Source organism: Cupressus sempervirens, chromosome 2 (genome assembly GCF_028749045.1).
Source record: "Cupressus sempervirens isolate cs-2001-9-10 chromosome 2, ASM2874904v1, whole genome shotgun sequence".
NCBI lineage: Eukaryota > Viridiplantae > Streptophyta > Pinopsida > Cupressales > Cupressaceae > Cupressus > Cupressus sempervirens.
Window position 1 is genome coordinate 567,117,869 of NC_143119.1, and position 10,751 is coordinate 567,128,619.

Here is a 10,751-nt window from a genome sequence, read left to right on the forward strand (position 1 = left end):
CCAAAACCGGGTAATGTTTTTTTTTGAACTCCCAAAATTTCATTCTTTTTTGCCTTACGAGGCCTATCATGATCTCTTTTTATAAAGAAAATTCTCAAATCGGATTGTTTCGGCTACCCTACCTCGAATCTGGCTAGCTAGGCGTATCGCCTCGAGTCGGCTCGGCAATACGTGAACTGAAACTTGTGCGTGATCCAAAAGCGGGTAACTTGTTTTTTTTTTTTTTTTTTTTGTAATGCCCAAAATTTAGCGCTTTTCACTGTACAGGGCCTCCCATGATTTTTTTTGTTTTGTTTTTTTTTTTTTCCCTCGCAGACCCACTCTGGCGACCCAGTCGGGTCGCCCGAGGCTGGGGCGACGGAGATGGGTTGACCTAGTCGGGTGACCCAAGTTGGGTCGACCCAGGCGTGCAATCCTGGCTGGGGATAGCAAGTCGATTCTATAAGTTTGCTTGCCAATTTTGCTAGCCAGGTCGGCTCACCAAGTCATCTAACCATGTGGTCTTTGCCAAATCAAGAATTGACTCTTTAAGTCCACTCACAGCTCGTTGCCCCGCCGAGTTGCTTCTCTAAGCCCACTCACCATGTCAGCTCACCAAGTCAGTTGTTCAAGTACGTTGCCAAGTCAACTCTTTAAGTTCGCTCACCAGGTCAGCCCGCCCAAGTCGCCTCTTTAAGTTCGTTCGCCAGGTCGGCCCGCCCAAGTCGCATCAGCGGGCTAACTCGCCGAGTCACCTCACGAAGTTGACTCTTTAAGTGCGCTCACCAAGTCAGCTCACCAAGTCGACTCACCATCTCGCCTCGATAAGTTGGCTTGCCGAGTTACCCCACCAAGTCGTCGCCTCTTTAAGCCTGCTCACCGTGTCAGCTCGTCAGGTTGGCTCACCAAGTCGACTAATCAAGTAGGCCCACCAAGTCGCCTCAAGGATAGCTCCTCACCATGAGTCGCCTCACCATGTTGACTCTTTGAGCCCGCTCGCCAGGTCGCCTCACCAAGTCGACTCGAGTACGTTGCCAAGTCGACTCTTTAAGTTTGCTCGCCAGGTCGACTCGCCAAGTCAGCTCACCATGTCATCTCAACGAACCAACTCGCCGAGTCACCTCACCACGTCGGCTCTCTAATACCGCTCGCCAAGTCGCCCCACCAACTCGCCCCGTTAGGCCCACTCTCACCAAGTGGACTCTTTAAGTCTGCTCATAAAGTCGAGCCACCAAGTACTCTCACCAAGTCGACTCTTTAAGTCCTTTCGTCGAGTCACCCCACCAAGTACTCTCACCAAGTCAACTCTTTAGGTCCGTTCATAGAGTCACCCCACCAAGTCGACCCTTCAAGTGGGTTCATCAAGTCACCCCACCAAGTCGACTCTTTAAGTTCATTCATCAAGCCACCCCGCCAGGTCAGCCCACAAATTACTCTCACCGAGTCGACTCTTTAAGTTCGTTCATCAGGTCACCCCGCCAGGTCAGCCCACCAAGTGGACTCTTTAAGTTCATTCATGAAGTCACTCTGCCAAGTCGGCCCACCAGGTCGACTCTTTAAGTTCGTTCATCAAGTCACCCCGCCAGGTCAGCCCACCAACTACTCTCACCAAGTCGACTCTTTAAGTTTGCTCACCAAGTCACCCCGCCAGGTCGGCCCACCAAGTACTCTCACCAGGTCGACTCTTTAGGTTTGTTCATCAGGTCACCCCACCGAGTACTCTCACCAAGTCGACTCTTAAAGTTCGTTCATCAAGTCGCCCCGCCAGGTCGGCCCACCAAGTACTCTCACCAAGTCGACCCTTTAAGTTCGGTCATCAACTCACCCCGCCAGGTCGGCCCACCACGTACTCTCACAAAGTCGACTCTTTAGGTTCGTTCATCAATTCGCCCCGCCAGCTCGGCCCACCAAGTTTTGTCACCAGGTCGACTCTTTAAGTTCGTTCATCAAGTCACCCCGCCAGTTCGACCCACCAAGTACTCTCACAAAGTCGACTCTCTAAGTTCGTTCATCAAGTCACCCTGCCAGGTCAGCCCACCAAGTACTCTCACCAAGTCACCCCGCTAGCTCGACCCACCAAGTCGACTCTCTAAGTCTGTTCATCAAGTCACCCCGCCAGGTCAGCCCACCAAGTCGAATCTTTAAGTTCGTTCATCAAGTCACGTGACCAGGTCAGCCCACCGAGTACTCTCGCCAAGTCGACTCTTTAAGTTTGTTCATCAAGTCACCCGGCCAGGTCGGCCCACCAAGTCACCAAGTACTCTCACCAAGTCGACTCTCTAAGTCCGTTCATCAAGTCACCCCGCCAGGTCGGCCCACCAAGTCGAATCTTTAAGTCCGTTCATCAAGTCACCCCACCAAGTACTCTAACCAAGTCGATTCTTCGAGTGCGTTCATCAAGTCACCCGACCAACTACTCTCACCAAGTCGACTCTTTAACTATGTTCATCAAGTCACCCCACCAAGCACTCTCACCATGTCAACTCTTTAGGTCCGTTCATAAAGTCACCCCACCAGGTCGACCCTTCAAGTGCGTTCATCAAGTCACCCCACCAAGTACTCTCACCAATTCGACTCTTTAAGTCTTTTCATCAAGTCACCACACCAAGTACTCTCACCAAGTCAACTCTTTAGGACCGTTCATCAAGTCACCTCGCCAAGTCGACCCTTGAAGTCCGTTCATCAAGTCACCCCACCAAGTTGACTCTTTAAGTCAGTTCACGAAGTCACCCAACCAGGTCGGCCCACCAAGGACTCTCACCAAGTCGACTCTCTAAGTCTGTTCATCAGGTCACCCCACCGAGTACTCTCACCAAGTCAACTCTTTAGGTCCGTTCATCGAGTCACCCCGCAAAGTCGACCCTCTAAGTTCGTTCATCAAGTCACCCCGCCAAGTCGACTCTTTAAGTCCTTTCATCAAGTCACCCCGCCAAGCCGACTCTCTAAGTGCGTTCATCAAGTCACCAGAACAACTACTCTCACCAAGTCGACTCTATAAGTCCGTTCATCAAGTCGGCCCACCAAGTACTCCCACCAAGTCGACTCTTTAAGTTCGTTCATCAGTTCACCCCGCCAAGTACTCTCACCAAGTCAACTCTTTAGGTCCGTTCATCGAGTCACCCCGCCAAGTCGACCCTTTAAGTCCGTTCATCAAGTCGCCCCGCCGAGTTGCTTCTCTAAGCCCACTCACCATGTCAGCTCACCAAGTCGGTTGTTCAAGTACGTTGCCAAGTCAACTCTTTAAGTTCGCTCACCAGGTCAGCCCGCCCAAGTCGCCTCTTTAAGTTCGTTCGCCAGGTCGGCCCGCCCAAGTCGCATCAGCGGGCTAACTCGCCGAGTCACCTCACGAAGTTGACTCTTTAAGTGCGCTCACCAAGTCAGCTCACCAAGTCGACTCACCATCTCGCCTCGATAAGTTGGCTTGCCGAGTTACCCCACCAAGTCGTCGCCTCTTTAAGCCCGCTCACCGTGTCAGCTCGTCAGGTCGGCTCACCAAGTCGACTAATCAAGTAGGCCCACCAAGTCGCCTCAAGGATAGCTCCTCACCATGAGTCGCCTCACCATGTTGACTCTTTGAGCCCGCTCGCCAGGTCGCCTCACCAAGTCGACTCGAGTACGTTGCCAAGTCGACTCTTTAAGTTCGCTCACCAGGTCAACTCGCCAAGTCAGCTCACCATGTCATCTCAACGAACCAACTTGCCGAGTCGCCTCACCACGTCGGCTCTCTAATACCGCTCGCCAAGTCACCCCACCAACTCGCCCCGTTAGGCCCACTCTCACCAAGTGGACTCTTTAAGTCTGCTCATAAAGTCGAGCCACCAAGTACTCTCACCAAGTTGACTCTTTAAGTCCTTTCATCGAGTCACCCCACCAAGTACTCTCACCAAGTCAACTCTTTAGGTCCGTTCATAGAGTCACCCCACCAAGTCGACCCTTCAAGTGGGTTCATCAAGTCACCCCACCAAGTCGACTCTTTAAGTTCATTCATCAAGCCACCCCGCCAGGTCAGCCCACAAATTACTCTCACCGAGTCGACTCTTTAAGTTCGTTCATCAAGTCACCCCGCCAGGTCAGCCCACCAAGTGGACTCTTTAAGTTCGTTCATGAAGTCACTCTGCCAAGTCAGCCCACCAGGTCGACTCTTTAAGTTCGTTCATCAAGTCACCCCGCCAGGTCAGCCCACCAACTGCTCTCACCAAGTCGACTCTTTAAGTTTGCTCACCAAGTCACCCCGCCAGGTCGGCCCACCAAGTACTCTCACCAGGTCGACTCTTTAGGTTTGTTCATCAGGTCACCCCACCGAGTACTCTCACCAAGTCGACTCTTTAAGTTCGTTCATCAAGTCGCCCCGCCAGGTCGGCCCACCAAGTACTCTCACCAAGTCGACCCTTTAAGTTCGGTCATCAACTCACCCCGCCAGGTCGGCCCACCACGTACTCTCACAAAGTCGACTCTTTAGGTTCGTTCATCAATTCGCCCCGCCAGCTCGGCCCACCAAGTTCTCTCACCAGGTCGACTCTTTAAGTTCGTTCATCAAGTCACCCCGCCAGTTCGACCCACCAAGTACTCTCACAAAGTCGACTCTCTAAGTTCGTTCATCAAGTCACCCTGCCAGGTCAGCCCACCAAGTACTCTCACCAAGTCACCCCGCTAGCTCGACCCACCAAGTCGACTCTCTAAGTCCGTTCATCAAGTCACCCCGCCAGGTCGGCCCACCAAGTCGAATCTTTAAGTCCGTTCATCAAGTCACGTGACCAGGTCAGCCCACCGAGTACTCTCGCCAAGTCGACTCTTTAAGTTTGTTCATCAAGTCACCCGGCCAGGTCGGCCCACCAAGTCACCAAGTACTCTCACCAAGTCGACTCTCTAAGTCCGTTCATCAAGTCACCCCGCCAGGTCGGCCCACCAAGTCGAATCTTTAAGTCCGTTCATCAAGTCACCCCACCAAGTACTCTAACCAAGTTGATTCTTCGAGTGCGTTCATCAAGTCACCCGACCAACTACTCTCACCAAGTCGACTCTTTAACTATGTTCATCAAGTCACCCCACCAAGCACTCTCACCACGTCAACTCTTTAGGTCCGTTCATAAAGTCACCCCACCAGGTCGACCCTTCAAGTGCGTTCATCAAGTCACCCCACCAAGTACTCTCACCAATTCGACTCTTTAAGTCTTTTCATCAAGTCACCACACCAAGTACTCTCACCAAGTCAACTCTTTAGGACCGTTCATCAAGTCACCTCGCCAAGTCGACCCTTGAAGTCCGTTCATCAAGTCAAACCCCACCAAGTACTCCCACCAAGTCGACTCTTTAAGTCAGTTCACGAAGTCACCCAACCAGGTCGGCCCACCAAGGACTCTCACCAAGTCGACTCTCTAAGTCTGTTCATCAGGTCACCCCACCGAGTACTCTCACCAAGTCAACTCTTTAGGTCCGTTCATCGAGTCACCCCGCAAAGTCGACCCTCTAAGTTCGTTCATCGAGTCACCCCGCCAAGTCGACTCTTTAAGTCCTTTCATCAAGTCACCCCGCCAAGCCGACTCTCTAAGTGCGTTCATCAAGTCACCGTCTCGATCTGGCCGAGCCGTTCTGGCCGAGCCATGCTGGCCGAGCTGATCTGGGCGAGCCATTCTGGCCGACCCGATCTGGCCGAGCCGTTCTGGGCAAGCCATGCTGGCCGAGCCGATCTGGGCGAGCCATTCTGGCCAAGCCGATCTGGGCGACCCGTTCTGGGCGAGCCGATCTTTGCGACCCGTTCTGGCCGAGCCATGCTGGCCGGGCCATGCTGGCCGAGCCGTTCTGGCCGAGCCATGATGGCCGAGCCGATCTGGGCGAGCCATTCTGGCCGAGCCATGCTGGCCGAGCCGTTCTGGCCGAGCCGATCTGGGCGAGCCGTTCTTGCCGAGCCATGCTGGCCGAGCCGTTCTGGCCGAGCCATGCTGGCCAAGCCGATCTGGGCTAGCCGTTCTGGCCGAGCCGATCTGGCCGAGCTCCAAAAATGATGTCGTGGATGGCTGTTTAGTCGCCTCTGTGCCAACTCAATCGGCACAACATTGGGAATGGTTTGACAGCGGTTGTCGTTCCAATGTGTCATCGGGATGTCTTGGAACGCGGCCTTTCAAGGGCGAGCTCGCGTCTAGCACTTGGATTGTGCGTCGTCACAAGTGAATGGGGAGATCTCTTTGTCAACGGCGGCATGGCGATTGCAAGAGAAAATTGACTTAGTAGTCGGAGCATTGGCCTCGGTCCATTGTGACGGCCTTGCAATTTCTCTATAATTGCAACCTATGTTTGCGCAGTAGCAGAGTTTGCATGTAAGATTGGCCTTTGTTCTTGACAGTTCCAAGTACTCTCACCGAGTCACCAAGTCACCATGCTGGCCGACCCGATCTGGCCGACCCGATCTGGCCGAGCCAATCTGGGCGAGCCATGCTGGCGGAGCCAAGCTGGCCGAGCAGATCTGGGCGAGCCATGCTGGCCGAGCCGATCTGGGCGAGCCATTCTGGCCGAGCCGATCTGGGCGAGCTCCAAAAACGGTGTCGTGGATGGCTGTTTGGTCACATTTTTCATTGAATTGGATTTTTAAGGGAGTTGTCCGCGCTGTCGCAGATTTCTAATGCAGAGCGAGCCTCGCACTAATAGCTTATATAGGAGAGGTTGTTGCCGCGAGCCTCTCCCGTGCCCCTTTCATTCATTCAACATTGGTGTCTAGGCGGATCGGATTGTTGGGTTTTCAAACGGTGTATGCCGATGTTGAATGAATGAAAGGGGCATGAAGCGATCTCAGTGCTTTTCCTCGGCTCTCCTTTAGATCATGTTTTTCGATGACTCAATTTTGGAAAAGGTGAGGCAGCGGTTGCCGATCCATGGCGTGTGTTTTTGGTGGTTTTAAAACTTGATCTAAACGTGAGCCCTTGTCTAGCACTCCGGCGTTGCTTGGTATAATGGCAATTTGCTATGGGTGCTCGGCGCTCTAGCAATTTGTCATGGTGTACTTATCGTGGCTACATGGGAGCTTTAATATTGAAATCTCTCGGCGAAAAATGGTGGCCGAGCCATGCTGGCCGACCCGATCTGGCTTAGCCGTTTTTGTCGACCTGATCTGGCTCTCGTTTCTCACTCCATCGGCACAAATTCGGGAGTTGTTCGACAGCGGTTGTCATTCCAATGTGTCATTGCGGTGATCTGGAGAGCGATGCTAAGTGCGGGAGCCCTTGTCCATGGCGTGTGTTTTTGGTGGTTTTAAAACTTGATCTAAACGTGAGCCCTTGTCTAGCACTCCGGCGTTGCTTGGTATAATGGCAATTTGCTATGGGTGCTCGGCGCTCTAGCAATTTGTCATGGTGTACTTATCGCGGCTACATGGGAGCTTTAATATCGAAAGCTCTCGGCGAAAAATGGTGGCCGAGCCATGCTGGCCGACCCGATCTGGCTTAGCCGTTTTCGTCGACCCGATCTGGCTCTCGTTTCTCACTCCATCGGCACAAATTCGGGAGTTGTTCGACAGCGGTTGTCGTTCCAATGTGTCATTGCGGTGATCTGGAGAGCGATGCTAAGTGCGGGAGCTTGCGTCTAGCATTTGGGGATGTTTGTGCAAGCGAGCATGGGAGCTTCTTTTATCGGAACCTCTCCGTGGCCTTTGAATATAGACCCAGTGCCGACGATATCGATGGATTCGAGCCTTGGATTATAAAATTGTTCAGCTAACATTGGTTTTTGTGAGAGATGGGTACGAAAGCACTTCCCGATCGATACGCGGGAGTTCCCTAAGATCGCCTCTGTGCAAACTCGATCGGCACAACATTGGGAATGGTTCGACAGCAGTTGTCGTTCCAATGTGTCATCGGGATGTCTTGGAACGCGGCCTTTCAAGGGTGAGCTCGCGTCTAGCACTTGAATTGTGCGTCGTCACAAGTGAATGGGGAGATCTCTCTGTGAACGGCGGCATGGCGATTGCAAGAGAAAATTGACTTAGTAGTCAGAGCATTGGCCTCGGGCCATTGTGACGGCCTTGCAATTTCTCTATAATTGCAACCTATGTTTGCGCAGTAGCAGAGTTTGCATGTTAGATTGGCCTTTGTTCTTGATAGTTCGAAGTACTCTCACCGAGTCAGCAAGTCACCATGCTGGCCGAGCCGATCTGGGCGAGCCATTCTGGCCGAGCCGATCTGGGCGAGCTCCAAAAACGGTGTCGTGGATGGCTGTTTGGTCACATTTTTCATTGAATTGGATTTTTAAGGGAGTTGTCCGCGCTGTCGCAGATTTCTAATGCAGAGCGAGCCTCGCACTAATAGCTTATATAGGAGAGGTTGTTGCCGCGAGCCTCTCCCGTGCCCCTTTCATTCATTCAACATTGGTGTCTAGGCGGATCGGATTGTTGGGTTTTCAAACGGTGTATGCCGATGTTGAATGAATGAAAGGGGCATGAAGCGATCTCAGTGCTTTTCCTCGGCTCTCCTTTAGATCATGTTTTCCGATGACTCAATTTTGGAAAAGGTGAGGCAGCGGTTGCCGATCCATGGCGTGTGTTTTTGGTGGTTTTAAAACTTGATCTAAACGTGAGCCCTTGTCTAGCACTCCGGCGTTGCTTGGTATAATGGCAATTTGCTATGGGTGCTCGGCGCTCTAGCAATTTGTCATGGTGTACTTATCGCGGCTACATGGGAGCTTTAATATCGAAAGCTCTCGGCGAAAAATGGTGGCCGAGCCATGCTGGCCGACCCGATCTGGCTTAGCCATTTTCGTCGACCCGATCTGGCTCTTCTTTCTCACTCCATGGGCACAAATTCGGGAGTTGTTCGACAGCGGTTGTCATTCCAATGTGTCATTGCGGTGATCTGGAGAGCGATGCTAAGGGCCGGAGCTTGCGCCTAGCATTTGGGGATGTTTGTGCAAGAGAGCAGGGGAGCTTCTCTTATCGGAACCTCTCCGTGGCCTTTGAATATAGACCCAGTGCCGACGATATCGATGGATACGAGCCTTGGATTATAAAATTGTTCAGCTAACATTGGTTTTTGTGAGAGATGGGTACGAAAGCACTTCCCGATCGATACGCGGGAGTTCCCTAAGATCGCCTCCGTGCCAACTCGATCGGCACAACATTGGGAATGGTTCGACAGCGGTTGTCGTTCCAATGTGTCATCGGGATGTCTTGGAACGCGGCCTTTCAAGGGCGAGCTCGCGTCTAGCACTTGAATTGTGCGTCGTCACAAGTGAATGGGGAGATCTCTCTGTGAACGGCGGCATGGCGATTGCAAGAGAAAATTGACTTAGTAGTCGGAGCGTTGGCCTCGGGCCATTGTGACGGCCTTGCAATTTCTCTATAATTGCAACCTATGTTTGCGCAGTAGCAGAGTTTGCATGTTAGATTGGCCTTTGTTCTTGACAGTTCGAAGTACTCTCACCGAGTCAGCAAGTCACCATGCTGGCCGAGCCGATCTGGCCGAGCCATGCTGGCCGAGCCGATCTGGGCGAGCCATTCTGGCCGAGCCGATCTGGGCGAGCCCCAAAAACGGTGTCGTGGATGGCTGTTTGGTCACATTTTTCATTGAATTGGATTTTTAAGGATTTTGTCCGCGCTGTCGCAGATTTCTAATGCAGAGTGAGCCTCGCACTAATAGCTTATATAGGAGAGGTTGTTGCCGCGAGCCTCTCCCATGCCCCTTTCATTGATTCAACATTGGTGTCTAGGTGGATCGGATTGTTGGGTTTTCAAACGGTTTATGCTGATGTTGAATGAATGAAATGGGCATGAAGCGATCTCAGTGCTTTTCCTCAGCTCTCCTTTAGATCATGTTTACCGATGACTCAATTTTGGAAAAGGTGAGGCAGCGGTTGTCGATCCATGGCGTGTCTTTTTGGTGATTTTAAAACTTGATCTAAACGTGAGCCCTTGTCTAGCACTCCGGCGTTGCTTGGTATAATGGCAATTTGCTATGGGTGCTCGGCGCTCTAGCAATTTTGTCGTGGTGTACTTATCACTGCTACATGGGAGCTTTAATATCGAAAGCTCTCGGCGAAAAATGGTGGCCGAGCCATGCTGGCCGACCCGATCTGGCTTAGCCGTTTTCGTCGACCCGATCTGGCTCTTCTTTCTCACTCCATCGGCACAAATTCGGGAGTTGTTCGACAGTGGTTGTCGTTCCAATGTGTCATTGCGGTGATCTGGAGAGCGATGCTAAGGGCGGGAGCTTGCGTCTAGCATTTGGGGATGTTTGTGCAAGAGAGCAGGGGAGCTTCTCTTATCGGAACCTCTCCGTGGCCTTTGAATATAGACCCAGTGCCGACGATATCGATGGATACGAGCCTTGGATTCTAAAATTGTTCAGCTCACATTGGTTTTTGTGAGAGATGGGTACGAAAGCACTTCCCGATCGATTCGCGGGAGCTCCCTAAGATCGCCTCTGTGCCAACTCGATCGGCACAACATTGGGAATGGTTCGACAGCGGTTGTCGTTCCAATGTGTCATCGGGATGTCTTGGAACGCGGCCTTTCAAGGGCGAGATCGCGTCTAGCACTTGGATTGTGCGTCGTCACAAGTGAATGGGGAGATCTCTCTGTGAACGGCAGCATGGTGATTGCAAGAGAATATTGACTTAGTAGTCGGAGCATTGGCCTCGGGCCATTGTGACGGCCTTGCAATTTCTCTATAATTGCAACCTATGTTTGCGCAGTAGCAGAGTTTGCATGTAAGATTGGCCTTTGTTCTTGACAGTTCCAGGAGATGACCTCCGGAACTTTTGGATTGGGCCCCTTCAAGGTGAAATTCATC